The 12013-nt window shown below is 42.0% G+C and overlaps 1 protein-coding gene across 1 annotated transcript in view; it reads left to right on the top strand.

The window, feature by feature from the left end:
• LOC126417123 (potassium channel subfamily K member 13-like) overlaps positions 1-12013 on the top strand; it is a 487391-nt gene that overhangs the window by 251837 nt on the left and 223541 nt on the right. The gene's annotated exons all lie outside the window — the stretch shown is intronic.

The following is a 12013-nucleotide window of genomic DNA, read 5'->3' on the forward strand; positions in this document are numbered from 1 at the left end:
GTACATGATGCTGCCGAAATGGTACTCCCTACTGCGAGAGTATTAACACCACACTTCCGCACATTACAAGCGCTGGAACCTGTCTCCCTCTCTCTGCACGCTCCGTACAACAATCACTTACCCAAAGATTTTACAATGCACAAGCACTGCTATTGTCGTTGCTAGTCGACGCCGATAACAATTCTCTTAGCTTTTTCCCAGAGTTTATAAGTTTCACAGTAAGACACAGATAAATACAGCGAAATGTCAACAGACTTCTACCTAAATGCGTGGCCTGTACGGAGTGGTTGCAAGACAATGACATCCCTGTAATGGACTGGCCTGCACAGAGTCCTGACCTGAATCCTATAGAACACCTTTGGGATGTTTTGGAACGCCGACTTCGTGCCAGGTCTCACCGACCGACATCGATACTTCTCAGTGCAGCACTCCGTGAAGAATGTGCCGTCATTATCTAAGAAACCTTCCAGCGCCTGATTGAACGTATGGCTGCGAGAGTGGAAGCTGTCATCAAGACTAAAGGTGGGGCTACACCATATTGAATTCCAACGTTACCGATGGAGGGCGCCACGAACTTGTTAGTCATTTTCAGCCGGATGTCCAGGTACTTTTGCCACATAGTGTACTTTTAGAGACGACTTTCTGACTCTTAAATCTATACTTGATGTTAACAAATTTTTCTTCAATAGAAACGCTTTCCATGCCATATCCAGTCTACCTTTCATATCCTCTCTACTTCGACCGTCATCAGTTATTTTGCTCCCCAAATAGTAAAACTCCTGTGCTACTTTAAGTGTCTCATTTCCTAATCTAATTACCTGAGCATCAACTGATATAATTCGACTACATTCCATTATCCTCGTTATGCTTTTGTTGATTTTCATCTTATATCCTCCTTTAAAGACACCGTCCATTACCGTTCAACTGCTCTTCCAGGTCCTTTGCGGTCTCCGACAGAATTACAGTGTCATCGATAAACTTGAAAGTTTTTATTTCTTCTCCATGGATTTTAATTCCTACTCCTTTACTGCTTGCTCAATATACAGGTTGAATAACATCGGGGATATGGAACAACCCTGCCTCACTCCTTTCTCAACCACTGCTTCCCTTTCACGCCACCTGGTATCTGTACAAATTGTAAATAGCCTTTTGCTCCCTGTATTTTACCCCTGCCACGTTCAGAAACTCAGCGTATTCTAGTCAACATTGTCAAAAGCTTTCTCTAAGTCTAAAAATGCAGCAGTTAGCTGACGAAAGATGAAAACTAGAAAACAAAAATTCTGAAAATATGACGATATCTTGTAAGTGAGTGCCAGTGTAACCTGTGGTCTGTAACCAGATGAGAGGAAACGTAATTTTCGGCTGGAAAAACGAATAGCTGTAGCTAATAATTCAGTAATCTAATAATTATACCGTGAAATTTTTTGCTACCTATAAATACCGCATATGAGATTTGTTCAAAAAGTCTCAGAAATTTTTCACTTGAGGGGTTGTATTAGTCCGATTCGCGCAACTTGTTGTTGTTGTGTTGATAAACATGTTTGAAACGTATCTGTACACTGCTAGCCATATTGAATATTTAGTCTGTCGTCAGTTGTCAAGATGATTACATGCATCTGCTTACAAGTTGTCTTAAAAAAAGCTCAGAGAAATTGGGTTACATTTTGCTATAAAATGCAATTAAATGCAACAAAGTTTTATAAATGTTCAGTATTGCTTTTTGTGACTCTGCTATGAGTAAAAACAGGTTTACGAGTGGTATAAGAGTTTTCAAGATTGCGATGAAGAATTTGAAGACGACGAACGTTCTGGAGGCCCCAGCACCCAGCACATAAGAGTGATGAAAACGCGGAAAAAGTGAAATAAATGATTATCAACTATCGCCGAATCACAATCAAAGAAGTTGTTGATGTTGGTGTATTAGTTCGCTCATATGTGAAATGTTTTCGGATGTTTTGGCTATGAAACGCGTGACAGCGAAATTTATACCAAAGGCGTTCGAGCAAAATTATCGGCGACTGGAAGATGCTCGGAGTCGCGTCCCAGTGGAGTCATTTTTGATCGCTAAGAGCGAAGAGAGCTCGACAAGTGCGATCGAATGTGAGAGTCCTCCTCACTGTTTTCTTCGACTTTAACTACATAGTGCATCGTAAGTTCTCCCGCAAAGCTCAGATGATCAATAAGGAGTACTATCTACAAGTTCAAACGGGTTTGCAGTAACCAATCCGAAAGAAAATGCCTGTAACTGTGGGGAAACAATCCATTTTTTTTGCACCACGATAATGTACCTGCTCACGCTTTATTGCTTTTACGTGAATTCTTGGTGAAAAAACAACTCGACGAACAGCCTCCATATTGGGTGGATATGGCCGTGTCTGACATTTTTTTTCGTTTCCAAGAATAAAGAGAACCTTAACCGGCAGTCATTACACAAGCCTATATAACATTCAAGGGCAACGAAGGAAGATCCAAATGCTATCCCAAAGCTCGAGTTCCAGAAGTGTTTCGGTAATTGGAAGAAGTGCTGGCATAGGTGTGTTATATCTAATGGGGTCGACTTTGAAGGACATATCATTAATGTAGACGAATAAATAAAATAATTTCCAAAAAATGAAAATTAACGATACTTTTTGGTCATATCTTGCACAGAGATAAAATTGTATCATTCCAGATTAAAACCACTGACCATGCCTTAAATTAACAGGTAATACACGTCTGGCCCATACATGAACATAGATTGCAGCAAGCGAAACAGAGGTTTCAATTTATGAAACAAACTTTTTCATTGACTTTGGGGATCTCTGGTTACGACATGCAAGAGCTAAAGGATTTACCTCCAGTGTTACCCGAAAATGTATCAGCAGTTAGCGCTGCTGGCTTTGAGCAGGGTGCTGATCAGAACTCCAAGCCAGGAAGGCGCCTCTACCGGGCAGCATCGTTCATCACAAAATAAATGAAGAGACAGTGTAACTAGTTATGGGAAAAACCATCCACATGTGGATATGTTTGTGTGTGCGACTCAACAGCTTCGCCAATTGCCTCCCCTTGAGAAACAAAATTATTCTGGCCACTACACCAACTTGAAGGATCCTATTCATGGGCTAGAGTCTTATCATGAAGAAACAAATGCGATGACCTTATGTTTAGAATCGTTCAAGTTACGATTTACATTAATGAGCACAAACACATGATCGCCGCCACCTCAGCATTGAATAATGACTCGTGACGTTGTGCACGCACGACATTTTACAGAAAGTATACAGGGTGTAATGAGCTTAGTTGTAGGTATTTTTGAATGTGGCACCTTAATATATACACACATCAGTGTGTTCGTTGTGTTTTACCTACGTCGAACAGTCTTCCCACGAACATGTCAAAGGCTTAACGACCAGTTGTTTTCTGCATGGTCGTAACTGCACCACTGGCTGTTTAGACTAACCACCTTTCGTCCACACATGCGCACTTCGACACCTGACCTGCTGCTCAGGGGAAAATAAGCATTAATGGCTTTCTCTTGCCGAATGTACTTAGAGCGACTTATAATAGCCATAATTATTAGTCTGAAAATGACGTAAATACCGATTTAATGTTGTTCAGTACCTTGTCCTCAGTCAGCAATAGAGATATTGTAAAATTGAAACAAATGGGCCCCCGTTCACAATTTTTCAGTCTTATTTGCCCGGTTTCAACATTTCCAAGAGTGCCTTCATAAGAATTTAGACATTTAATGTGGTCTATAACATAATTACAAATTTATGGGCTGTGGCTGAACGGGTACGAGCCGCCCTTAGATGCTCGCCTTCACACATTCCCATTAAATATTTTGTGACTAAGGCCCTTCTGGCCTGTTATTTTATACGTGACATGTAAGTACTGTCTCTGTCTTGTATCATTAGACAGTACTTACACTTTTTTACATAAAAAATTTTTTTCTTCCCAAAAATTTGTAATTATGTTATAGACCACTTTCAATGTCTAAATTCTGATGAAGGCACTCTTAGAAGTTTTGAAACTTGGTAAATAAGACTAAAAAATTGTCACTGAGGGCTCATTTGTTTCAATTTTAATTTATGAACCGTCGCTGAACCGAGCAGCCATGTTCAAAACTTAGAGATATCTGTATTTGTACCGATTACACCCAACGACGAATGGGGAATCACTGTAGTGACGATATGGGCCACAAATGGGGAAATCTGCGGATATTAGCAACTTCAAAAACTAGTAGATTTTTATGGTATGGCGTCTGGGAACGAGCATCTCGGAAACAATGAAGCTGCTCTTGTGTTGGCGTGCTACTGTCGAGAACATCCATGGCACGTAATACAAGGGTAGTGGAACCATGAGTCGATGATAAGGTGTATGACCTCAATGTGTCACCACAGGACGTGAGTGTTGGAAGCCTGCCCACTCTGTAAAGCAGGACAACTGGCGACCTGTGGCAGGTCTGAGGACAGAGTACAGTGCTGACGCAACCACAAGTGTTTTGGCACACAAAATTCAGCACACACTGTCGAACATAGGGGTCGACAGCCGAACACCCCTGCTTCTTGCCCTGTTTACCCAGTGACATTGTGTTGCAGAGGGTACGAGATAACCAAGAATGGACCGTGGATCAATGGCAACTTGTTGATTGGGTGTTTCAGGTTTCATGTCATAGCATGATATAACGACATCCAAGCAAATGACTGTTCGCAACCTGCACCATACCATGGATACAGGTCGTTGGTCGCAGTATTATGCTACAGAAGACTTTCACCTGGACGTTGATGATAACTGTCATGGTAATCAAAAGAAACGAAGGACAGTGGTGGATTAGGTGAATTTTATTGCGGACCACCTGCAGCAGCTCATTCTTGGTGTCTACCCCCAAAGTGATGGCATCTTCCAGCAGGATAACAGTCCGTGTCACAGAGCATAGTCGTGCAACAGTGGTTTGGAGAGCACGACTGTGAACTGTAGTTGATGTCTTAACCAGCAAATTCGCCTGATGTGACCAAATGAGGTGGCGCACTGGTTAGCACACTGTGGACTCACATTCGGGAGGATGAGCGCCGGGCGAAGTGGCCGTGCGGTTAAAGGCGCTGCAGTCTGGAACCGCAAGACCGCTACGGTCGCAGGTTCGAATCCTGCCTCGGGCATGGATGTTTGTGATGTCCTTAGGTTAGTTAGGTTTAACTAGTTCTAAGTTATAGGGGACTAATGACCTCAGCAGTTGAGTCCCATAGTGCTCAGAGCCATTTGAACCATTTTTTTTCGGGAGGATGACGATCCAAATCCGCACCAGACGATCCCCATCTAGGTTTCTCGTGATTTCCTTAATTAACTCCAGGAAAATGCCGGGATGCTTCCTTCGCAAAGGCTTAGTCGATTTCCTTCGCCGTCCTTGAAATAGTCCGTGCTTGTGATCCATCTGTAATGACCTCGCCGGTCGGAGTAGCCGAGCGGTTCTAGATGCTACAGTCTGGAACCGCGCGATTGCTACGGTCGCAGGTACGAATCCTGCCTCGGGCGTGGATGTGTGTGATGTCCTTCGGTTAGTTAGGTTTAAGTAGTTCTAAGTTCTAGGGGACTGATGACCTCAGAAGTTAAGTCCCATGGTGCTCACAGCCATTTGAACATTTTTTGTAATGACCTCGATGTCGGCGGGACCTTAAACCCTAATCTTTCTTCCTCCCCTTTTTTTTACATCTGATCCGGGGCAAGCTTCACGCACAGAAAACACTTGGCCGTAATTTACGGCAACTGTGTGACCCGTGTGTAGACCTCTGATGCCCCCTGGCTCTGAAAAGCAACCAACGACCAGTCAAACCAATGCAAAGCAGAATCGCCGCTGTACTTTATTCCAAAGGTAGACTAACACGCTAATAAAGAGGTGCTTTAGCTCACTGGTGTATATGCAGCGGAGAATCACATATACTATGCTTTCTGTGAAGGAATGGGAATGTCAAGCACAACATGAGCCACGTGAATTGGACACTCAGAATATTTACTAAATGTTTTTAGGACTCAAAAGAAGTTTCAGGCCGATAGTTGGCAAAGGTGAAAGTAACTTGGAATATTGGTAATTCCATGACCTGAAACTTCCTGGCAGATTAAAATTGTATGCCGAGACCTTTGACTTTCTTGGGCAAGTGCTCTACCATCTGAGCACGACTCATGATCCATCCTCACACCTCCACTTCCGCCAGTAGCGGAGCTGTGGTGGAAGTGGAGCTATGAGGATGGGTCTTGAGTCGTCCTCGGGTAGTTCAGATGGTAGAGCACTTGCCCGTGAAAGGCAAACGTCCCGAGTTCGAGTCTCGGTCCGGCACACGGTTTTAATCTGCCAGGAAGTTTCATATCAGCGCACACTCCGCTGGAGAGTGAAAATCTCATTCGAAATTCCATGGCCTGTTTAAGGCCCAGTCGACACAGTCCACCGATAGGGCGCCAAGATGAGAGGGGCGTCAGGGGCGCCACAACCGTGGTTTCTGTGCAACATGTGTCACAATTTGGAGCGGCCGATTATGCTGCTGAGAGCAGTTGAGATTGGCGCCCAAGTGCAAGATTGGTCCACACTGTGTATCAAAAGTAGTAGCGAAAACTGACACAGATGAAAGTGTGCGATGGAAAAAGAGTGGAGAGAGAGCCGTCAAATAATAAGTAGCTTGTAGGGAAAAATGTTCTCGAACCGGCACTGTAGACAGTCGATTCATCCTCGCTTCAGTTGTGACTGGAACTGGAAAGTGAAGGTACCCTCCGCTATGCAGCATTTGGTGCTTGCGGAGTATGGAAGTAAATACAGATGTAGACTGCGATGCAGAGGTGCGAAGAGTGAGACATGTTATGGAGAACTGACCGCTCCACACACGCGCGCGCCCACACACACACACACACACACACACACACACACACACACACACATACAGACACACACACTTTTAAAGAAGATACGGAAGATTTACTTCTAGTGACATTGAGTAGGAAGATATGGTTCTCAGATTTCAGCATTAGCCTGTACACTCATTGATTGTGTGTATGTGAATATTCCCTAATACCGTACAATAATACTAATAAATGTTTGGCCTAATTAATTTAGGTTTGGTAGTTGAAGACTGCATGGAAGTAACGAACTATTGCGTAGTACTGGTAGTTTACATTAAACTTTCAGAGTGAAGAGTCTTGTCACATGCGTGTGGCATGCCTACCTATGAAATTTTAAATAAATTAATATTTAAATTGGCGAAATACCATATTGGTCAGCCACCAGGCTCTATCCACGGAAAGTGGTGAGGGGTGGGGGAGGGAGAGAGAGAGAGAGAGAGAGAGAGAGAGAGAGAATAACGAGCAGTACTCTGTATGGAGTAATGTCTTTCCTTTCTTGTCAAAATGAAGAATACAAGTAATGAAACATTGAACATATTCATGTTACAAGTGCTGAATTCAATGGTACGCAAAGATAGGGTGACCAGACGTCTCAGTTTTGCCAGGACAGTCCCGGTTTTCACATTAATGTCCCGGTCTCCTGAGAAAATCTTTCGGGACACAAGATTGCCTCGATTTTTCATCTAGATGCAAAATCCACGCAATAATAATTCTCATTTAATTATTTGTAAAGAATCAAGTTTCCTAGAAAAATAACGTTAAAGAAATTAATATTTTCACAATTTAATTTGCTTAATTAGTGTTATGTCTAAAGAAAGAGTAAGACATACGTTGAAAAGAAAAGCAGCGATTACCTACCTTCGCCTCTAGTTTTCTCACTTTCCACTTCGTGGCTCTCCAGACAAGTAAAACCAAAACCAAAGGGGGTATGAAGGAGCATCCTAATGGGACTGCAGCTAAGTGGAAGTTAATATTGTGGAGAATATGAGCGATATGGCGTGTGTTAGCAGTGCTTATTGAATACTGTTTGGCATGTACGCACGCTTGCCCCAACAGTCTGCAGTCAAACGAAATCTTAAATTTTAGATAAAATCCATAATTTATTTCTGATTACTGATTAGTAATGTTACATATTTCTTATGACTAAGAAATGGTACCTAAGTACCTTGTAAGTAAGTATACATCGCAGAAAATATATCCAAGCTGTTACAAAAAAAAGTATGTATCAGTCTTATTTATTTATGAAGAAAATAATTTAAGCTGTGTGTAATGTACCTGCATTTTCATTTTCAATCCCCAAAATGAAGATACGTTCTTGCAATGGGTTTCTTAGCTGCTGCATCTTCGTTGATCTATCGTCGATTTCAAAACATCACGATAACTGACAAGAAAGGTAAGCGTAAGTGTAGTAATGAAGTTAGGTACAAACACAAGTGCCCCGGTTTTCTGTCTTTGAAATCTGGTCAGCCTACACCTAGATTATCCTTAACATCGAGATTAAAAAGGTTTTTACTTACACTGAACTGCTAAAAGTTGCAATAGTTCTCACTGTCACATTTATGGAAACATTATAAAAAAGAAATGCTATTTTTTCGTTCACTGTGTTGGCCAGGTCTCCTCTACCTTCTTTGAGTTTTGGATAGTTTTCAACGAGTTATCAACCGATATGGGCGTACTAATATCGTGTAGCTGTAGAGTTGTTCGTCAGTAGTCGTGAGGCTTAGTGTGTTCTCATAAACATTTGAATGCTTCTCCGGAACGAGAAACCCGATCGCTACTGATAGCGTTGTTGTTCAACTAATCATTCATCAATATTGGTACACGAAGATCCTCTCGCGGTGAAATTAACAGCTACTGGTGCACGGGAGCCATAACAAGATATCATAAACATTCAAATGCAATTCCTGAATGAGAAACGATCTGCGTAATATTTCCGCACGTACGTAATTCAAATTACATTTCTCCTACCTACCTTGCGTGTTTGCGCTAAAATGCTAATCATTCGCGTATGCAGAATGTTGTTCCTGTTTCACATTTATTACATGCCGCTATCGTTGTGTTACAATTTGAAGGCCAGCACGGTACTTCTGTAAAATTTAAATACGGACGCTCTGTTTATTATGCTCAGGCTTGAATGCGCGAGGCTGAGTAAAGCTCTTTTCAGTCCTTCGATACCATATTCGCATGACAGTCGTGAGATGTCGAGAACCGTGACAGAAAATTTCGCTGAACGATAAAGTGCCTCAGTGAACATTCCTGGCTTCTGTTCTCGTTGGTTCGCACGTCCACGACATTCCAGCTACCAGCTGCATGAATATCAAGCATGCATACGATTTGACATGGGTACGCTCGTTTCCCCCTACTTCCCACTAGCGTGATTTTATTTTGGCGTCACACGCAATATCGACTGTCACATGATCGGCCATCGACTTGTGACAGGGAAGAATATGAATATTCTTGCTCCTCAATTCACTCACAGCAATTTAAGCTGTCCACTTAGGTTCCTGCCTAACTAACCACTCGGAAATCGCTAAATACACTACTGACCATTAAAATTGCTACACCACGAAGATGACGTACTACATACGCGAAATTTAACCGATAGGAAGAAGATGCTGTGATATGCAATTTAATCTTTAGTTCTCAAATCAAACAGAATAATAATATCGTTTATTGCAGAACATACCTCAGCACATTCGTAAGAAAGTCGTAGAACGTGTTAACAACGCTAACATGAAGAAAATGCATGTGAAGGGATGCGAACGCACAACATTCGACTCCAGAAACCACGACCTTATCCATTACACTTTTTTTCAAGTTCTTTTAATGTGCTAAAACACGATGTTATACAACAGTTGATACACTTTCAATCACTATCAAATCGTTCTTCAAACTGGTACATCAATGAAAGAATTAATTTCGAAAAATAAAATAAACAAACAATAAAATAAGGGGCAACAACGCACTTAATCACATGACATTTGTCTCCCGTCTTGGTTACCAATTTCTCATTTGAAGATTTACGCTGTTCAAGCGTTATTAAGTGACATTTAATGATAATGGTGACGTGTTTGTGATAAATTTTCAACACTGCATTACTTTGAAACGGTGTACTACAAATTATAAAACAAGCTTGTTTCACGCTTAATTTTTAAATTATTGACGATAATAACCCACTTATGAGAGAGCACTCTTATATGAAGCTATTAACCGTCGGTTAATCGTTATGTGAAATTTTATATGGCAATAATTATAATAAATCTTCCAAGAATGACGTGTTTTTGTAAATTTTCGCAACTCACACATAAAGTCTCGTGAGAGGCCCGTATCGAGTGCTAACAAAAGTCGATGGCCGATCATGCGGTGGACGATGTTGCTTGTGACATCAAAATGACGTCATGTTTGCAGAAAGTGTTGTGAAATGAACGTTATCCATTTCTACATCTACATCTACATATATACTCTGCTAGCCACCAAGCGGTGTGTGGCGGAGGGCACAATTCGCGCCAAAGTCATATTTCCCTCCCTCTGTTTCACTCGCGGATCGCGCGAGGAAAAAACGACTATCTGAACGCCTCAGTACGAGCCCTTATTTCCCTTATCTTTGAATGATGATCATTACGCGATTTGAAAGTTGGTGGTAATAATATATGCTCTACATCCTCGGTGAAGATTGGATTTCGGAATTTAGTGAGCAGCCCCATCTGTTTAGCGTGACGTCTATCTGCAAGTGTGTCCCACTTCAAACTTTCTATGAGATTTGTAACGCTGTCGCGATGGCTAATTGTACCAGTCACGAATCTTGCTGCTCTTCTTTGGACCTTCTCAATCTCTTGAATCAGACCCAACTGGTAAGGGTCCCATACAGACGAACAATACTTTAAGACTGGACGAACTAACGTATTGTAAGCTATTTCCTTTGTTGAAGGACTGCATCGCTTCATGATTCTACCAACAAAACGCAATCTAGAGTTCGCCCTACCCGTTACTTGTGTAATCTGATCATTACATTTGAGGTCATTTCGAATAGTCACACCCAGACACTTGACTGATATTACCGCTTCCAAAGACTGATCATTTATTTTGTACTCGTACATTAATGGGGATTTTCGCCTTGTTATATGCAGTAGGTTACACTTTCTAATATTGAGAGACAACTGCCAGTCATTACACCACACATTTATTTTCTGCAAATCCTCATTGATTTGTTCACAACTTTCATGTGATACTACTTTCCTGTAGACTACAGTATCATCGGCAAACAGTCTAAGGCCGCCGTCAATACCATCAACCAGATCGTTTATGCAAATCGTAAAAAGCAGAGGACCTATTACGCTGCCCTGGCGCACACCTGAAGTTACTCTCGTTTCTGTTGAAGTTACCCCGTTCAGAACGACATTCTGCTCCCTGTCGGTTAGAAAACTTTCTATCCAACCGCATATGTCATTGGATAGACCGTAAGCGCGCACTTTTTGTAGCAAGCGACAGTGCGGAACTCAGTCGAACGCCTTTCGAAAGTCGAGAAATATGGTATCAACCTGGGAGCCAGTATCTAGAGCCTGTTGTATATCATGCACAAAGAGGGCCAGCTGTGTCTCGCATGACCGCTGATTCCTAAAACCGTGCTGGTTTCTGCAGATGAGCTTCTCAGAGTCTAGAAAGGTCATTTTGTCTGAACACAAAATATGTTCCATGATCCTACAACAAATCGACGTCAGTGAAATTGGCCAGTAATTATGTGAATCCGATTTTCTACCCTTTTTATAGATTTCTATGACCTGGGCCTTCTTCCAGTCCTGTGGAAATTTCCGCCGTTCCAATGATCTCTGGTAGATGACGGATAAGAATGGTGCTATATTTGTAGCATAGTCAACATAAAATCTTATGCGGATACCGTCTGGGTCAGATGCCTTTCTGGCGCCTAAGGATCTTAACTGTTTTACAATCCCAGATACACTAAACACTATGTCTGTTGTGACTTGGCAAGACAGCCAAGTCACTATGAGAGGAAGCCGAAAGGCACGCGCTTAACCTCACGCAGGCTGGCGCGAGGTCTGGAACAGTTAAGGGAATTAATAGTAGCAAATAAAGTACGTAGTTGATGTAATACTTAACTTTAATCCATAAGTGGTGTACATCGGTCTGACAG

This window comes from Schistocerca serialis, chromosome 8, assembly GCF_023864345.2.
Source record: "Schistocerca serialis cubense isolate TAMUIC-IGC-003099 chromosome 8, iqSchSeri2.2, whole genome shotgun sequence".
In the NCBI taxonomy this organism is placed as follows: domain Eukaryota; kingdom Metazoa; phylum Arthropoda; class Insecta; order Orthoptera; family Acrididae; genus Schistocerca; species Schistocerca serialis.